Source organism: Psammomys obesus, unplaced genomic scaffold (genome assembly GCF_907164565.1).
Source record: "Psammomys obesus unplaced genomic scaffold, mPsaObe1.curated_primary_1811, whole genome shotgun sequence".
Taxonomy (NCBI): domain Eukaryota; kingdom Metazoa; phylum Chordata; class Mammalia; order Rodentia; family Muridae; genus Psammomys; species Psammomys obesus.
This window is the reverse complement of record NW_026596088.1, coordinates 3,844,393-3,864,875: the sequence shown is the minus strand read 5'-3', so window position 1 is coordinate 3,864,875 and position 20,483 is coordinate 3,844,393. Positions and strand designations below refer to the sequence as shown.

General features: G+C 41.5%; 1 protein-coding gene and 1 pseudogene across 1 annotated transcript in view; one reads left to right on the top strand and one right to left on the bottom strand.

The window, feature by feature from the left end:
* Hs3st4 (heparan sulfate-glucosamine 3-sulfotransferase 4) overlaps positions 1-20,483 on the top strand; it is a 416,738-nt gene that overhangs the window by 82,857 nt on the left and 313,398 nt on the right. The window lies entirely within an intron of this gene.
* Positions 17,518-18,454, bottom strand: LOC129691514 (ras-related protein Rab-11B-like; annotated as a pseudogene).

The window sequence follows — 20,483 nt, the reverse complement described above, 5'->3', positions numbered from 1 at the left end:
TGTTTCTCCCTTTGAAATAAAGAAGAAAGGCGTTAGGAGCAGTTTCACCCATCTGCCTTGCTTTGTCATCTCCTTCCAGAACAATCTTGTTCTTTGCCTTTATATTTGGGGACTGCAAATTTGTCTGAAAATGTTGCAGTCTGTGAAGGGGTTCTTTTCTGTCTTGTACTACAAATCTTTTCACCCATGTAATTTTCTCTCTTTAACTAAATGCTGCTTGTATTTATGGATTGTGGCTCCTTTTCTACACCTTCTAATGTTTTCCAGGATGGTGCAGTGTTTTAAAACTGCTGCTGATTGTCCATATTTCTAGTTTTTGCAATTACGGCCGTAGGGGGCTCGCTTTCTGCCCTTTGCTTTAATGCCAGTTCCAATAAGGCCAGTCTCACTGAAATCACCTCTCTGCCTTCTACTGGAGCTTGGATAATCAAGTCAATCCTCCCCCCCCCCCCCCCCCGATTGTGGCATGATGACAATTTCCTGCATTCTACTCACTTGAGTCATTCTGAAGCTCCAGCTACTTCTGGGAGAAATCTTTCCTATTGAAGTGATAGTTAAAAATACAATTAATGAAGAATTGGTGGTAATTCAGAGTTGGAGGTTAATTTGCTTTTGCACTTCGGATGAAGACATTTATGAACTCTTTTATTAGGGTAAAATATACAAAACATAGATCTGTACCATGTTCAGGGCTCCACTCAGTGGCCAGTGTGACATTTGCTCACAGTGTGCATCTGTCAACCCTAGAGCACGGACTTCGAACTGCTTGGGTGATCAGACTTGTTAAACACTTTAAAATATGTAGATATGCCATTTTGCCTCTCTCATTTGTTATTTAGGACACACCTGAGTCTTTCATTCATTTAGTATACAGCTAGTGAGCATTTATGTCAGCATAGTTGTAGTTCATTGCTTGGTGAAAACCAGAAAGGGCCATGCAGACAAGTTGGCTGGTGTGGTCATAACTTCCTCATAACTGCAGATACTAAATATCATCATTCTCTACTGTAGATATTAGATATTATCACTGCCCACTATAGATATTAAATATCATCACTGCCCACTGTAGGTATCAAATACATCACTGTCATTGTAGATATTAAATATCATTAGTATTTTGAATATTTTTCCTCACTGTGTTTCCTGGGAATTGATTTACATTGTTATATTAAGGTCTCAGCAGATACTGGTGAGTTTTTACAAGGCTGGGGTCATCAGTGAGGCATCTTCATCCTTGCCTTATTTACCCTAACTCTTCATAGCAACCCTCCGAGGAAGGATACTGACTCCATCAGTACTATAGATATGAGAAAACAAGAGTTCAAATGTTTGTTCAAAGCCTCATGGCTTATTGTTGAATCAAAGTTCTAAGTACAGGACCTGTACTTTGTCTGTGTATCCACAAACCTTGATTGTGATTTCAAGGGAGAGAGGCAAATGACCCAGGGAGAGATGTTTGGTCTGGTCTAAAGTCTCTAACATTTGAGGGTATGAAAGAGTCCAGCAGGTGGTGAGGAATGGAGGAAAATTCACAGCACAGGGGCAAAGATTGTTGTGGGAGCCGACAACTTTCAAGAGCTTCATGTTATAAGCGTAGGCAACTCAGAGGCAGGGAGGGGCGAGTAGTGCAGGGATAAGCTGGGAGTGCACTAGAGTGGGGGTGACGGCTTCTGTGCTGCTGCCTGGGAAGGTGGAGAGGTGTGACAGGACCCAGAAAGGTCCTTGAGAGAAACTGAATGTGAGCAGCTGAATGAAAGAAGGAAGAATCTTCTTATCTGGGGAAGACAGAAGAATGATGCGATTTAGGAAGAGAAAGAAAGAAATGAGAATCATGGGTAGAACATTTATACAGTTGATTCTCAGAGCCTCCCCTGACTTAGTGAGCAGTGAGTGGCTTGAGTGGGTAGAGACAGGGTTCTTGAAGTCAGACCCACATTGGCGTCCATGTTTCAAAACCTTGGGAAGGAAGTAAGTCACCTTGCTGAACCTGAGACTCTTCTTTGGTGAAAAGGACTGTACTAGATCCTGCCTTAGAGGTTAAGAGTATTAAGTAAAAAATATACACGATGCCACCTTGACCCTGCTCTGTTAGAACAAGTTCTTGATTAAATCACAAAGATAAATAATATTGCCGCCATTGTTTTATTATTCTCGAATGGTTTGTGACTAAAATCCTCAAGTCCCTCTGTGTGACAGAGGAGAGGGCATTTTACTTTTTGCCATGTACAAAAGAGACCATCTTGTTAACAATGGACCCCTCTGAACAATGCAATCTCACTCTCCATAAAGAACCTTTTATTACAAGTAAATCGGACAAACAGTAGCCCTTGAATGCATGTTTTACAAGAGCCCCAACACATGATTTGAAAGGTCACCAATGCCAGGTTTTAAATTAAATTTTCTCTTTCTTTAATAGTTCAGATCAGATTTTTGATTATATTAAGTTATTTGAGAGAACCTTGCACACCTTGCTATTATAGACTATGGCGTCTGCCTGGAGAGTAACAGCCGTGTCATTGTATTGCTGCATAGGGGTTACTCTCAGCCACATGAGTGGGGAAAAAAAGAAACTTTTACGAACACCAGCTTTCCATGAGAGCGCCTTTGCTCCTGACATGCTTCAAGGAGCTGCCATGTTATTCTCTGTGCCTTACTTGCCAAATTAAAAGTAATTCAAACATCACTGGCTGAGGCTGGAATTCCTAGGCTGTTAAAAGTGTCACATAAAAAAAGTTAAAAGGGTAATTTTCCTTCTAGAGATTGCACAGGTAAAGCCATCTGATTTTCCAGAAAGTATAATGTCTCACTAAATAAATATATGCTGAAGCATGCATGCCTTATCTCTACTTGAAAGAAATGACTTTTTAAAGAAGAAAAATATGGGGTATTTGGAGAATGGATGTTAGTGATACTATAAGGATTGTGTGTATTTGATGGAAAGAGGTGTGTTCAGAATCAGACGGGGGAGAGTGGTCATTCAAGACTTCATTCACCTTGTGGATATCTTGTTTCCCTATGTAGGTGTTTTTTTTTTCTTTTTTAAAAATTTTAATTTTAATTTTTTCACAGTTTATTTTTTATATATCCTGAATGAAGCCCCCTCCCTCAACTCTTCCCAGTCCCACCCTCCCTCCATCTTCCCCCAATCCTCTACCCCCAGTTCTCCTCCTCTGTCATCTGCCCATAACTTATCAAGTCTCATAAGGACTGCCTGGATCCTCTTCCTCTTTGGCCTGGCAAGACCACATAGCCAGGGGCAAGTGATCAAAGAGTAGACAATTGAGTTCATGACAGAGGCAGCCCCTGCTTCTCTTACTCGGAAAGCCCACATGGAGACTGAGCTGTCAGTCAGCTACATCTGAGCAGGGGGTCTAGGTCCTCTTTGTGCATGGTCCGTGGTTGGTGCATCAGTCTCTACAGGACCCCCTGGGTTCAGATTATTTTTAGCTTTGTTGGTCTCCTGTCCCCTCCATGTCCTTCTATCCCCCCTTTCTTCCATAAGACTCCCTGACCTCTGCTCAAAGTTTGGCTGTGAGTCTCAGTATCTGCTTTGATCCCCTGTTTAGTGGAGCCTTTCAGAGGACCCTCTATAGTAGGCACCCATCCTCTTTCCTTTCTTCTGGTGTCTATCCTGCTTGCCATTCTGAATGAGATTTAAGCATTCTCCCTAGGGTCCTCCTTAGTGTTTAACTTTACGTCTGTAGATTTTAGATCCTATTTATATGGCTAATATCTGCTTATAAGTGAGTGTATACCATACTTGTCTTTCTGTTTCTGGATTATCTTACTCAGGATTATCTTTTCTAGTTCCATCCATTTGCTTGAATATTTCATGATTTCTTTGTTTTTAATATCTTAGTAGTATTCCATTGTGTAAACGTACCAAAATTTCTGCATCCATTCTTTGGTTGAAGAATATCTAGGTGGTTTCCTGATTCTGGCTATGACAAATAAGGCTGCTATGAACAAAAAGTGAGGAAGAGCCTCTAAGTCGTTGGCACAGGAGACAATTTCCTGAACAGAACACCATCAGCTCAGGCTCTAAGATCTACAATTAATAAATGGGACCTCAAGAAACTCGAAAGTTCTGTAAAGCAAAGGACACTGTCAACAGAACAAAACAACAGCCTGCAAATTGGGAAAAGACCTTCACTAACCCTACATCCGATAGAGGGCTAATATCCAGAATATATAAATAACTCAATAAAGTAGACACCAACAAACCAAATAAAACAATTAAAAAATGGGGTACAGAGCTAAACAGAAAATTCTCAGCAGAGGTATATCAAATAGCAGACAAGCACTTAAAGAAATGCTCAAAATCCTTAGTCATCAGGGAAATGCAAGTCAAAACAACACCGAGAGTCCATCTTACACTTATCAGAATGGCTCAGACCAAAAACTCAAGTGACAACACATGCTGGAGAGGATGTGGAGAAAGGGGAACCCTCCTCCATTGCTAGTGGGAATGTAAACTTGTACAACTACTTTGGAAATCAATCTGGTACTTTTTCAAAAAATTGGTAATAGCATTATCTCAAGATCCAGCTAACAATTCCCAGGTATATACCCAAAAGATGCCCCACCATTCAACAAGGACCTTTGCCTATGAAGGTTTTAAAAATCACACATTCAGTTGGATGGGCCTCAGTGGCAGCTGTCCCATGAGACTGACTTGTCCACATCATCATCTGTGATTTTGTTTCAAAGCTGGTGCATCTTATCATATCTGACTGCCCTCTGTGGAGGTATGAATTTCTAGTTCCTCCTCTAAGTCTCTTATTCTGTTTATTTATTTTTTTAAGGCTGTGTCTCACTGTACAACCTAGGTGTGTCTCAGCCTTTCAAGTACTGTGATTATAGACACGCAACCCACATCTGATGAGCTCTCTTCTTTGAAAACTGTGATTTTCTACTCTTTAAGAACAATGACAGTGTGCAGATGCTTTTAGGGTGTTTCACAATAGTATACAGTTTTGAGGGGATATCACCATTTTGTGACAGTTTGGAGGAATTTTTTTTTATTAACACAGAATATTATCGAGCATGTTATAAAGTTTACTTGACTTTATGTTAAAGTTAAAATATACAACTTTAAAATACCATCAAGCTTCCTAGCAGAGTGCTGGACTCTGGTCTACTTTTTATTTTTCTTAGGTCATTAGGATGGATAGATAATGCTGGAAGAGGCTCTGGGGGTTTAAAATCATAGCTCTTGGATGCAAGTACTACACACCAGATTCATTGTTTTATGGCAAAGAAGAATTTAAAAAGCCCAAGACTAAACATTATTTCATTCGGGCTCTCACAAACTGCCACCACCATTCAGAGGTCTCTATGATTAATCAATTTAGAATCCCTCTATACAGACCTGTGTAATGTCTGTAGAATAAATGGTGATATATGTATCAATGTCATCAGCACAGGTGGAAGCAGGGGCACAACCACCATTGTCATAAATGTTATCGTCATTGCTGTCATCATCACCATCTTTGTCAGATTCATCATCGACATTATCACTACCATTACCTTCATCATGAGCATCACCATCATGACTCTGACCATCATTGTCATCACAGCCATTATCATCAACATCACCAACATCATCATCACAATCACCATCAAATCACTATCATTACCCATTGTGGTCATCATCGCCATTATCACCACCACCATTGGTCATGATCATCACCATCACCATCACCACCACCACCACCACCACCACCACCAAAATCTTTGTCTTCTTTACTATCCTCTTTTAGTTTTTCCCAAGGAAGACTCTTTTAGGACAATAGCAGTATCAAGGTTATGTTTACTAGTTAATTATTAGTCTCATTGAAACAATCTGCTATTTCTGTCAGGTAATTCAGGAAACAGCTATTCCTGTGGGTCAGTGATAGTGTATTTGTCTTGTATGCACAATGCCCTTGTATCTATCCCTAGCATCTAAAACAATTTTAGATTTATTCCAAAATTCATGTGTCATTGGCCCACTGTATGATACATGCTTGTTTCTAGGTCAACCAATGATGTGGTGAGACAGAACATTCTCAGGTCAGGCATGAGCCCTTGAGGGGGATGTGAGTCAAGTGGAGAGGTGTTTCTCAGTTGGAGCAGGTGATAATGATAACTACCAAAGTTCTCACCTAGCCTCAAGCCCACATTTCACTGAAAAAATAACCCGCATCCAGAGAGCTTCTGTTTTACTTTAGGCTCATGTTGAGATAGTAATGAACAGGACTGGATTTCCCTGGAGTTATTTTTTTTTAAGTGGAAATACGACATAAGAAGAAATGTGCACGTTTCCTAACTATGTAGCATGAGGGGATGTCAGAAAATGATGGAAACATGTGATGCCGTCATCTACACCAAGACACATTTCCCAGACACTGCTCCTCGCCGTTACTACCTCTTCACCGTTAAAATCATGAAACTTGACTGCTAATCCATGGAGTATTGCTGTCAGTTGAAGCTTCATCTGTACAGTTATAAAGTGAGTAGTTTTGTATATGGCTTGAGTAGACCAGCATGTGTGTGTGTGTGTGTGTGTGTGTGTGTGTGATCCTGTTATTGTCCGTTTTTCATCATTGTGAAAATTAATGTGTTCTGTTGACATTTAGAATGATTCTTGGTTTTAGTTACCCTGAAAGTGCTGTACCCATTTTCAGTAGCTTTTTCTCTTTTTAATAATGTCATGCAATATTTTTTCTGAAATATGTATATATTCCATTAATAAACAATTATTTTTTATTAATTAATCTATCTATTTACTTTATATCCCAGTTGGAACTTCCCTGTCTCCACTCCTCTCAGTCACTCCCTCTCTCTCTAGTCCTCTTCCTCCTTCTATGCCCCTCTCTCTTTCTTCTCAGATAAGGGAAGATCTCCCATGGCTATCAGTCCAACTTAGCATATCAAGTAGGATTGGGTCCACCTACTTCTATTGAGGCTAGACAAGGTGGTTCAGTTAGGGGGAAGGGATCCAAAGGCAGGCAACAGAGTCAGAGACAGCCCTTGCTACTGCTGATAGAGGTTTCACAAGAGGAACAAGCTGTACATTTGTTACATATATTAAGGGGGGGGCTAGATCTGCCCAGTTGATGCTCTCTGGTTGGTGGTTCAGTCTCTGTGAGACCCTATGGGTCCAGGTTAGTTGATTTTGTAGGTTTTCTTGTGGTGTCCTCGGCCCCTCAGGCTCTTTCAATCCTTTCTCCCCCTCTTCCATAAGATTCCCCAACTTCTTCCTGATGTTTAGTTGAGTGTCTCTGCATCTGTTTTCATCAGCTGCTGTGTGAAGCCACTCTGATGACTGTTATGATAGCCTCCTGTCTGCAAGAAAAACAGAATATTAACTAATAGTGTCAATGGTGGGCTCTCTTTCAGGGCATACGACTCAATTGTCTGAATCAAAGGTTTTTTTGTGTGGGTTGGTGTCCCCCTCCTGTCACTGGAAGTCCTGCTTGGCTATTAGGGAAGAGCAAATCAAAACAACTCTGAGATTACATCTTGCACCCCTAAGAATGGCTAAGATAAAAAAAAAAAAAAACTTAAGTGACAGCACATGCTGGCGGGGATGTAGAGCTGGTAGGAGTGCAAACTTGTAGGACCACTTTGGAAATCAATGGATAATTTTTAAATGAAGGCCTTTTTCCAAAATTTTTATTTAAAAAAAAAATCTTTTTTCCAACTTTATCAGAGGGATTTTCCTATAAATTTTCATTATTATTTAGTCCTGTTGGGTTTGTTCATTGAAATGTTTGTCATTTTATATGTGTGTGTGAATCACAATGGAAAATATTTATATCCTTCTCCCAGGAGGTTATTGTAGGACAGATATTAATCAGAGCAAGGCATTTGGATAAAATGACTAAGGGTGTTCTCAGAGTTTAGAGGTTTTGTGTTAAGGGATTTTAACTAACCCTCCACATAGGATGCTATGGTATGAGTCTGGCTAATCTGTGAGTTCTATGTTCTGTGTCTTTAAACGTGTGACAGTCAAGCTATCCTTAATATTCTTAGGCTATCATCTTTAAATGCCTGTAGGGTTTGTGGCATTGGGGTGTTTGTATTCTTGATATTTGTAATTTCTATTTCATTTTAATGTAAATCTCTCTCTGGTGTTTATCCAGTTCCATATGGTGTGGTTTTTTTGTTTTGTTTTGTTTTTTGTTTTTGAGTCAACAATTGCTTCTTTGATACTTTATCTGTTTCCTTGCTTATGATGTACTTACCTTTATTATTTTCCTTTTCAACTTTATCTGGCTCCTTTTCTAATTTCTGTTTGATAATATTAGCTGTTATCCCCTTGTTAGTTCCACTTAGAGCTGTGCACATCCGCCTTCAGCTACAACTTCTACATTTTAACAACCATGCTTTCATTATTATCCAGAGAATGTGTTTTCATTCTCATTAAATCTTTCAACCCTTGGTTCTCGATAGTTTCATTACTACTTGCTTCCTAAGAACGCTGGATATCTTAGGGTTCCCTGTTTTCTCTTTTAGCATCCTGATAGCTTAACTCCCATGCCTTCTGAGCAGCTTTAGTTTTGGATGGTAGTTCACACTTAGTTTATAACCCAGAGTATGACAGGCTTTCATGCTGTTCAGATTAGCCTGCAAGTTTTGTGTCCTACCTCATTGCTATTTGCAGCAGCAAGCGTGTTTCCGTTAGGTAAATGCCACTAATCATGTTAATATGCAGTGCTTTCTCCTGATAGTTTGTGCTTGTTTTATTATTCATGATGAGTTGCTAGATGGGTTCAGTTTTCTTAATACGTTTATACATTGCTTGTTTCTTTTTGTATATGTCATCTTTGGGGGTTTTGTATATTTCAGGTCATATTTCTAGCAGTGGACAGATGAGAAATGCCAATCATCCTGAAAGGAGTGGACATTTTATCAGCTCAGGGTGTTCTATCTATTCAACTGTATTTCTTGTCTTGAAGGCTTCCTTCTGTTAGCCTGCTTGTATCATCTTCTCAGTGTTTGCCAGGTGTAACTTTTCCAACTCCTTCTATATGTCTTTATTGGACCATATGTAATTCTTAGGGGGCCAGTGTCTAAGATCTTATTTTAATATAACGCCAGCCATATTCTCTTTTGTTTTGAAATTAAAACATAGTTGCCTCATATGTGCCTTCTCTTTCTCCTCTCCAAATCTTCGTATGTCCACGCACTTCTCTTGATTCTCCCTCAGTCTCACAGCCTGTTTTCTGTAATTGCTATTTTTACATGCAAGTGTACATGAATAAATACGTAAACAGAACCTATTTGATAAATCTGTGTTACTTACGTGTATAAAATTTCATGGCTGACGACTTGATACTGGATAACCAATTAGGGGCTCATTTCTGGGAAAAACTATTTCTTTTACTCTCATCATTTCTTAGTTGCCTGCAGTAAGAAATACTTTTAAAAAATGTTCATGGTCTTTATCAATTAGGGAAATGCAACTCAAAATAATTTTCAGGTTTCAGTTGGGCCTTATGCCTTTGAAACTGTCAAGGCTGTGGGTATGTGACTATCTTGTGTGGCTTCCCTCTTTTCTATGGCAGACAGCGGAGTGTCAGATACCACAGCCCTTCGTGGGAGAACTGACTTAAGATGGATGGCATTCCTTGCGTGTCTCAGTTTACCTTTTGTTCCACTTCGGTCTTAAGTGTGCCCTTCTCAGTCCCTTGCCTCAGAGCCCATGCATTTCACAGGGCACCTGTTGTTCATAGTATTTGTGATATAGATAGACAGACAGACAGACAGACAGACAGACAAATATCTATTTGTCTCCTTGGCTCTGGTCTTTTCCTGTTTTCTACACTTTATTCATATATGCAGGGTGCTGCATCTCACAGTATAATTACGGAGGCCAGAGCACAGCCTGCAAGATTTGATTTTCTCCTTCCAGTATGGGGGTTCTGAGGAGTGAGCTCAGTTGTCAGACTTGGTGGCTTCACCTATACTTGTTGAGCCATCTCACTGGTCCTTATTCCTGTTTTTAAGATTCCTTTTTGTTTGGCTCTTAAGACATTTCCCTTTTCTACTTCATGGGCAGGTGTATTAGGAGGAAAACTTGTGTTGATGATTGTTTTTTTTTTTTCTTGTCTGTTTCTTCCTTTATCTCTAATATTTTATGTTTTCATTTCTTGATAATCTGGCAGGCTTGAACCCAGTTTATTCTAACTCTAGTCCCATGAAATTCTCTATCCTCTCCTAGTTTGATCCTTCATTAACAAATACCCCTTTCCTGTCCTTTTTGACTATTAATTGACAAATGTCTAATGGAAAATGTCAATATGCACCAATTTAGATTCTTCTCGATAGCTTGCATTAATATTCTTCCTGGATTTTTTTTTCTTTTGAAGTCTTGGCTACTACAGAAATAAATACTGATTGCTTTGAATGAAACGTCTTTTAACATAAGGGTGACATTTTGGTGTGTATGGTACTGAAGACTCACACACGACAGGCAAACACTCCACCGCATTTTTCTGTAAGCTTTATTTCATTTTCAATTATGGGTATGTGTGTCTGTGCTTAGGTATGGACATGTGAGTATGGCCCATATAGGCCAGATGTGTCTCTTCATCATTCCTAGCACTTATATTTTTTTTTAACTCGTGTCTTTCAAGGCTTCTTCTGTCATAAGTTCGTAGAGATTCCAAATAACTTCTTGCGAACTATTTAGAAGACAGATACTTTAGTTCCACTGCTAGTGACAGCTATTTGGTTATCAATGGATAGAACTAGGAAGGACGGTTGGAATCTGGGTTCTTAGGAAACAATGTAAGTCTGATTTGGTTTTCAATTCAAGGCTTGGGGTAGTGACTAGAAAAGGAAATTTCAGTCTTGCCACCTTTTGGCATCTGTCTGAAGGCCCCCCTCTACTTCCTGTGGCTGAAGTAGTGCTTCGAATAACCTGTTACCACAGGGGTGGCAGAGGTTATAGGAGATGCAGAAAGAAAGGAAATTTTTTGATATAAATGTATGTGAGCATAAGGTGAAGTAGCAGTTGAGAAAATTAGCCTGCTACTGTACTGCAGCGAAAGGCCAGCGGTTCAAACAATTAAATCCAAACAGGAAAATACACCTTTCCCCTCTTCCCCCCCCCCCAAAGAGGAAGATGTAATCAGACCAGCTTCACTATCTATGAGATGCACAGAGCTTCAAGGATGAGTGATTGTTGGTGTGAGGTGGGTCTCCCCTTAGATAAGCTGGGATCCGGTGATCTATCAGTAGGTTTATGTTAAGGTGTGCTGCTGTAACACCTTAGTCTAAACTCTCAGGTTTACCGTCATAAAGGGGTTTATTTTTCACTCACCTTGCACATCCATTTTAGGTCAGCTACAATTGTCTTGTGTTTTGCTGAACCCATCTGGAGATTTTCATGATTTTATTGCATGGGGGAAAAAAGAGCCTAGACCAATGCAACACACATACAATGACTCTTCAAGCTTCCTTTTTGTGTATATGTTGTGTACGTATGCTTTCGTGTGTTGGATGCATATAAGTAGGTATGCCTGTGTTTGTGTGCTTTTGTGTCTGGAACTCAAGAGATCGACGTCGGATGTCTGTTTCTCTTACTTTCTACTATGAGGCAGGGTCTCCCTTATACCAGAGCTTACCAATTTGGTGAATCTAGCTATCAAGCTTGCCCCAGGGATCCTCTGTCTCTGCCTCTGGAGCCCTGGTTTTACAGATGACTATGATGCCTGCTCTTTATGTGTGTGCTCAGGATCTGAACTCTGGTCCTTACAGTTGTACAGGAAGCACTTTAAACACTGGACTGTCTCCACAGAAGCCTAACGGAACCCTTTCACAAGGAAATGCAGTAACTGATCATAACCTTCACCGTAACAATGGATTCCTGCACAGAGGAAGGGACTTGCTACCCGAGAGTCTATTACTGGAGAGATTCTGCATCTTCATCAGTGGCAATTAAAAATGTTTGTCTTGAAAGCACTAGGAATGTTTTTTTTTCCTTTTTTTTTCTTAGCCTACCTATCTCTACTCTGCAGCCTAACTGTGACATAGTCTCACCTAAATATGTTCTTATCATCTCGTTTGAATTGCACCTGCCTACCCTAGCTGTGCTATCATCCTTTAGAGCACTTTCTAAGCTACTACACTGCAACTGTTGATAGTGTGAGGCAGACCCTCCTTATGAGACCCCTCTAGTTAGCAAATGCAGACTTCCTTGAGGATTTCGGTGTCACGGTGTGCACCGAAAGCAGGAAGAGTCCATCTGTTGGAGGACCCCGAATCTTCAGAATATATTGGTGCCACCTTTTTCCTTCTGCTAAAGCACGCTGGAACGGTGAGCTAAAAATTCTCCGAGCTTCCAATGTGTACAGAGTTTGGGGTGTCTGCAGTCTGGAAGTGAGGTGAGTGATTTTCCCGCCACCACACTCAGATTCCTATGCCACCTTGAGGGACCATTTGTTTTCCAAACTCCGGGTCTTTCAAGGTGTCTTTATTTCCCCCGGGGTTTTGTCCTCCTTCTTGACTCTTACTCAAATTTTTTTTTTAAATAAGGCATAAATTAAGCCTCCAGAGTGTCTTATCACTCACATAGCTTAAGTAATATGTAATCTTTCAAGACAAAAGAAATTCCAAAGATAAAAAATTAAATTACCTTTAATCCCATGACCAGAGATAAGCACTGTTAATGCCTTAGTGACTAGACCTCCTGAGTCTATGGGCAGTTTTAATGATGTCACATTGTATGATCTTCTTCCTGGTGCCTGTGTGTTCTGGAGACAGGTGACTTGGGATCACAAGCTAGTCTACTGCTTACTGTCTAGTGGGCTTGGGAGTCTTCTAAAAGATTTTCCAACAAATACTCTCATTTGTGAAATGGTAACTTTTCCCACAGGATCATTCAGCTTATGTGATTATGTATTTCTTAGAATTCTGTGTGACATACATTAAGTGCTTTAATGTTATAACTATATGCTTTATATTTTATGAAGTTTATTGAATGTGTCTAAAGTGGTTTTCTTTTTGATATGTAGGTGTCTGTGATTGCATAGGTATGAGTCTGTGGCATGTAAATGCCAGGACCCGTGTGGAGGGCAAAGGGCAACCTTTCATGCCTGAACCTCACCTTCTTCCTTGTTTGCAGGAAGGATCCCTTTTCTGATGTTTTCTGCTGAGAATACCACGGTAGTTGTCCTTGGGATTCAGGGTTCTCCTGCCTGTGTCTCCCATCTCTCTGTTAGAGAACAGGAATTACCTTCCATCATTGTTGCTTCTAGCTTTTACAGAGAATCTCTAGATTCAAATGCTACTTCTCGTATTTATGTGGCGAGTGCTTTACCGTTGAGCCATATCCCCAGCCCCGATATTGATGCTGTGTGCTCACTTAATATTGTGTTAAGCATATTTATCCAACAGTCAACATACATAACCCATATCGTGTCTTTTAATGAAATAATTATATTGCAATCCTATTGCATAACATTATTCTTTTACTCAGTTTCCCATAGTAGGGTTTTAAGGATGTTGTCAATTTTTTAAAAACTGATTTTATAAAAGTTTTGCTCATACAATCTTTCTTTATCCTCTCTTCTGCTGTGTCCCCTGGGTTATAGATGCAGGGGCTGTGCTCTAGAGGTATCCACTAGGTACGGCCTCCACATGATCTGTTGCTCTTTGTATTGCATCCAGATTTTAAGAGCCAGGAGACCAACTAAGAGCAGAGATCCTACTCTGCTGTGAGACAGTCTCTTCCAGAAATTTGTGAATAAACAAGACTGTAACAATTGTAGTATCAATGGGCATGGTAACATGTAAGGGGAAAATTTTCCTATATAACTACATTCACCTAATGACTGATGGGAGAAGCAGAATTAGCCTCTCCCAGGAATGAGCTCCCTTATTGGCTGTTCAGTGCAGAGTGGTCAGCCTGAGAACCATGCATACACAAACAACAAAAATAGACTCAGTGGGTTGTGTGTTTGTCTACATACATGCATACATACATGTGAATACACATACATTCATACATACTTACATTTGTATCTTGTCTTAGTCATTGTCTCATTGCTAAGACACCATGACCATGACAACTCTTATAAAGAGAGCATTTAATGGTGGCTTGCCTACAGTTTCAGAGCTTTAGTCCATTATTGTCATGGCAGGGAGCATGGCAGTGCTGAGAGTTCTGCATCCTGACTCACAGGCAGCAGGGAAAGAGAGACACTGAGGCTAGCTTGGACTACTGAAACCCCAAATCCCACCCCAAGTGACACGCTTCCTCTAACAAAGCCACACCTACTCCAATAGGGCCACACCTCCTGATTCCTCTCCAGAAATGCCACTCCTGGATGATCAAGAATTCAAATGTGTGAGCCTGTGGGGGCCATTCCTATTCAAACCACCAAGTAACAATACTAATCAAAGAAAAGGAGGCTGTGAGCTTGACTGGGGTTACATGAGAGGGGTTTAAAGGCACATAGCTGGGAGGGGGCTGATGGAAGAAAGGGAGGGGGAAATTGATATAATTCTGTTTCAATTAAAAAAATAAATAGCTTTAAAAATATTTTTGCATGAATATTGATCTAAGAGGACTCTCTAGAATTCTAATTTTGCTGCAAACTTTCACTGTTTAAAGTCTCCAGGGGTCTCTATTCCAATACTTCTGTTCCATTTTATTGTGTATGTGTTTTTTAATTCTTGTTTATTTAACAGTAGGAAAGTTTGTTGCGTTGTGACATAAACTCATGGTAGACATATGAAATGTTGAGTTCTTCCCCCCTTTTGGCTTTTGTGTGTGAAGGGGGATGGTCTCTCCTGCTTGAATCTCTATTCTGTTTCCTAGTTTGTACTTCTCTCCCTCTTTCCCTTCACCACCTTCTCTCTGGGGGGACTCTTTCCCTCATAAATTTCTATGTTTTTGATGAGATGATAGCATCACAGTCAGAATACAGAGATACATAAAGGAGAAAACTCTTTCCTCTGTAAGTATATCTGAAGACCACTTCTGAACTATTAAGTCTGAGAGCTATTAACTCTGCTGTTATTGGAGCAGAAGACATGGTTCTTGGCTATCAGTGTGCCACAGGATCTCAGTTAGTACCAATCCTCTAGTTCATATGTTGAAACTTGATCCCATCACGATCACAGCCTTTAACTGTCACCGAATCCGCCAGTACCCTGGTCTTCCTGCCTTCCTAACTTCATAAATAAATTTCTGTTATTTATGACCTACCCAATAAATCTAGCATCCCAGAGGTAAAAAGGTGCTGCCTGTTACAGCGCAAATCGCCGGGCTTTGTAGCAAAAGCTGCTAAGGTCTGAAACGCTGCGTGAACACCTACACTCTGACACATTCCCGAGAGAAATGCATGCTGCTTGTTTGAATTGCCTGTTTTGAGGACCAGGACCCCTGTTATGCACGCAGGGCAATTGTTCATGCTACCAGCAAAGATCTACTTTTTGCTCAGTATGTCTCCTGTAGTTCCAATCCACACTGTTACCCAGCAGCACGGGTATTATGCCCACAGTGGATGGATCCTAATTTATTTGATATGAAAGATGTCTTAAGTTGCTGTTTTGAGCTTATGATGGCAATGAATCATACACTCCAGCTGCTGTTTGTGTGAAGGCAAAGGTCTTCTTAGAAGACAGTCCTTAAGTGGGAATGCTTGTAAATGGTCAAGCAGACATAAAATTTGAACTCTTTTATTGTTCTCCAGAAAGAGAAAATCGTATGCATTTACTGAGTGTCAGAGTTCCTGTCCCCTGGTACCCTGGCAAAAGACAAAGCAAGCGTGATGGAGCTTTCGCAGGCACAGAAGTACACTGCACTTCTATTTAATTTTAATTCTTTGTTACATATTTTAAATGAATTCTAAGCTATTAGCATTTTGGGGGGTATCCTCTTTGCCCATTTTTCACTCTCACTGTTTTTAAAGGATCATTCTTTAGTCATAAGTATACTTACAATATGGTTGCAAAATTTTTTCAGTCTATCAGACAATTTTTGTGGGTCTTTTGCATGCTGAGAGAAATTTAATTCACCTTATGTTTTATGGATGCATCCTTTCTTGTTATTTTCCTCTTTGATTTCATGCTTTAGACAAACTTACTCAACTCTGCTATTTTTTTTTTTTTTTGTGGTACTGGGGTTTGAACCTAAGGCTTTACATATGTTAATCAAGTAGTCCATCGCTTCCCCCCTCCTTTCTTTTCTTTTGAGATGGGATCCCACTGAGTTCACTCATTTCTGAACTGGCTGAGGGACACACAGTCTGGACCCTCCCACCTATGAGGCTGATCATCTCTTCTTTCAGTTTTTCAACAGATGACTTTTTTTTTTTTTGCTTACCTACAGCATATTAAACATGTTTGCAGACACTGTCGATAAAAACTTAAAAATCATAACCTTGTGAAGCTTGTTTTCGGTGTTGAGAGACAGGTAGTAAACCAAATGGTTAATGAACTGGTAGGACTTCCTCATGCTAAGTAGTGTCAGTGAGAAAACAAAGCAGGAAGGATGTGAATATTTGCTTAGATTTTCTTCTATTGATGTAAGCCTTTTTGAAATTTTTATTTGTCTACGGATTACATTGGGATAAGACCCCCTGATATAGTTTTAATCCTTTTACTGAAAATGTTGTTTCTCCATATAACTTAAACGACAGCTTTAGAGCATTACATACAAATTTGGGTCCGTTTTTCTTTTTTTTTTTTTTTTTTTTTTTTTTGGCAGGTTTCTGTACAGAAGTTGACTTACACAGTGCAGGGGCTACAGGCAGAGTAAGAGTTTGAGAGCTAGGATTTGGCGTAAATTTTACAAAGTGTATAAAGAATCTGTGTTTCTCTACAATAACAAAAACCGAAGACTGCAAGAGCAGTTGTATGTACAAGACACGGAGATATTGCTTCACTTGCAGTCAGGCTGCTGACCAGACAAGGAGACCAGGCAGAGAAGTGGGGATGGGCAGTGGAGAGCGCTGTGTGCAGAGGAGGATGGAGAGGGGCAAGGGGGTTTCCCAGCATAAATCTACAGGCAGGAGCTGGAGTGCACAGGCCTGGGGATGCTGGAAGCCAGCCATGCTGGTGCTGGCTATGGTGGTGTAGGCAGGCCAGGAGACAGAGCCCAGAGCGTCTACCTGCCCAGCCCCTGATGCCTGGCTCTTCAGGTATCTGCTCAGAGAAGATCTGGGATAAGGATTCAGGGCCAGCTGGGTCAACTGGCCAGAGAGGGAAGGAGGAGCTGGCTCCCTGGAGTCCGTTTTGGAAAACAGGAGAAGCTGGCTCCTTCCCCTCATCTTCCTCACCTCTGGCTGGCCCTATCCATCCTATTAACCTCCCTACACTGTCAAGAAGTCCACAATACCCCAGAGCAGGTACATAAGCAAGGGGCTCCTAGGGTCTCTTGAGGAGGCAGGACAGGAGAGGTCATTTGACTTCTGCTCTTCCTGGGCCATCAGGCTGGCAGGTGGAGCTCACCTGGAGGGTGGGAGCAGCCTGTCCTAGAGGGACAGTACACACACACTGGGTGGAGGCACGGGGCAGTCACAGATTCTGGCAGCACTGTAGCTTACTGGGTGTCTGTCCATCCCTGGTGGGTGGCATACTACGTTGCCACATTGTCCACCACGGGTCCACCACGTTGCTGCCAGGGGACTCATCATGGGCCGCAGAGTCAGCGATTTGTTTCTGTGACACAGTGCGGTAGATTTCTGAGAGGATGTTCTCGAATGCTTCCTCCGCGTTAGTGGAATCCAAGGCTGAGGTCTCAATGAAGGACGTGTTGTTCTTTTCTGCAGAGGCCCAGGCCTGGTCAGTGGGCACAGCCCGAAGGTAGCCCAGGTCGCTGTCGTTGCCCACCAGCTTGATGACAGCGTTGCTGTCTGCATGATCTCGAGGCTCCTTCAGCCGGCGTTCCACATTGTCGTATGTCCAGTGCTTGGCAATGTCATATACCAGCAGTGCGTCGTCCGCTGCACTGCGGTAGTTCGCGGAGGTAGTGGCTGGGGTAGTAGCACCTTAGGGCTCCTGGCCGGCCGCATCCCAGAGCTGACGCTTGAGCTTGATGGTCTCGCCGTCCACCTGAATGCTGCCAGTGGCGAACTCCGAACCGATGGTACTCTTGCTCTCTAGGTTGAACTCGTTTCCGGTGAATGAGTTGAACTCGTTTCCGGTGAATGGTGACAGCAGGTCGCTCTTGCCCCGACCTGAGTCCCCTTGAATAGGTAGTCATACTCATTGTCCCAGGTCTCCACTGTCCTGGCGCTTCTGGCGTGATCGCCCTGCCCCCCCCTTTAATATGACATCACTCCACCTCTGCCTTGGACTCCGTCTACAGCAGGCACTGCGGCAGCATTTGGTTGCTCCTTTACGTGACAGTCCGTTCCTCATCACTCTTTAATCCCCCGCCCCCGCCATTCCTTTTCAGTATCCTGTTAGGTATTCCGCTCAGTTTATATTTGCAGATGAATTTTAGAGTCATGTTGTCAAGTTCCATATAAAATCACTTTTGAATTTTATTTAATAATATTAAGTTTGTAGATTAATGCTTAAGGACTTAAAATCAATTCAGTATTGAGTTGTCTCATCCAGAGACATGGCTCATGGAGCATTGATTCCGCTTGCTTTTATTTTCTCATCAGCGCTGTAAATATTTTTCATCTGGATTGTGCACCTTTCTCGTTCGTGTTATCTCAGAGTATTTCCGTCCACACCTCTGGGTGTGCGTTCTGCCAGCGCCCTACCATTTTGATAACTCTCAGTTACCACGGAGGCCTCGGTTTCCTCATATGCAGAATTACTATACAGTTACATGACTCTAGTTGAGTGTGCTGGCACACACCTGCCGTCTCAGAGCTCAGGAGGCTGTAGCCAGGGAATCACCCATTCTGGATCAGCCTGGAATCCATAGCATGGCCCTGCCTAAAGCAAGAAGGGAAACAAACAGACGTTAAGAGGCTGTGCTACACACAGAGGTGGATGAGAACTGGCTGAGCTGGAGTTAGCTGGAGTTAGTCATGGACACATGACTGTGAAGATATTTTTATTCCCTGGGTTTTGTGTTCTTTCGAGAATTTCTGGTTTGTGATTTGCATGGCCATATGTCATCTATAGAAAGCAGTATAAACACGGTTTGTAATTAGTTTTATCATTTGCCGTTTTCTTTCCCCCCCCCCCCCCGCAATCAGAAAGAGCGCCTTACCTTGGCGGTGAGGTGCTCAGCAAGGTGATAAGGATCTTCTATTGTCAGATCCTCGGCTCTCTGCCTCTAACACTTTAATTCTGCAAATCGTTTTCTGTCTCTTTGAACTCATTCCTCGGCTCTACCAGTTTTCTCCTTTCTCCCTCAGCAAAAGCAAATTGCCTTGTGATTTCCTCTTATTTTTACAGAGTCTGTGTTCTTATGACTTCCTTGAGAGCGAAAAAGCAGATGGTGTCTAAAATTTCCTGAGCAAATTTCCTTGAAAATACGATTCTCGTCTGTAGTGGCGTGTGCTTCTTAAGTCTCTCCTCAGACGTGGAGGTTGTTTTAGCCAGCCTCGTCTTACTGTAACATCACGCTTGCTTTCTTTTAACCTTGGGCTGGAGAGATGGCTCGTGCTGTTCTTCACAGGTTCCCTGGTCCCACATCCAGTCCCACCATGGCTTGTAATCATAGCTTCAGGGAATCTAACACCCTCCTTTGGCCTCTGTGAACACCCTCACGCACATAGCATACCCACTCACACACAAACACACATAGGCATAAATAAAGATAAAAATATTTAAATTTAAGCTAGAATATAGAAAGCCATAGTTATCCTCGGTAGTATGAAGACATGGTGGATGTCTTTCCTCTCTTGGCTAGTACTTGGCATTGCAACTTAGCTGTCTGTGGTGCTATTATTGTTACTGCAGGATTTCCTCATGCTGGAAGGGAGATGCTATTGTCTGACATCAGCAGATCAAAGGTGTCTGTGACCTTGAGAATGTGTGGAGGGACCAGGACACCTTAATCCACTCCTCCTCCTGATTTGCCAAAGATTATTACACTCAGCTTCATTTTCATTGAAATGTTTAACTAACTTGTCATCTGTTAGCTTTTATGGAGAAGAATTTGCTTTGTTACTGCTCAGAGTTCACAGCTGGCTGAGGCTGATTATTGCCTTTGTCCTCTGGTAGTGAACATGACGCCTTCTAGCATCCTGAAAGCTAGCCAGTAGGGATGAAGCTTCCAGGAGAGTACCAGCTCAATTCCTCTATGTTCCATGACTCAACAATGTGATATCTTGTCTTCAGCAATAGGGACTTACTGTCAAGTTCTGGAAGACAACCGAAAGCATTGTAATGTTTGGAAGATGTATGGAATTTCACCAGCCAACAAATAAAAAATCAAATATCCCATTCCTGTCGCTTGGCTTTTTATTTACTAGAATGTAATGTCTAGTGTTATCCCCCGTTATAGGGTAACTTCATTTAGCACACTCTATCTATCTATCTATCTATCTATCTATCTATCTATCTATCTATCT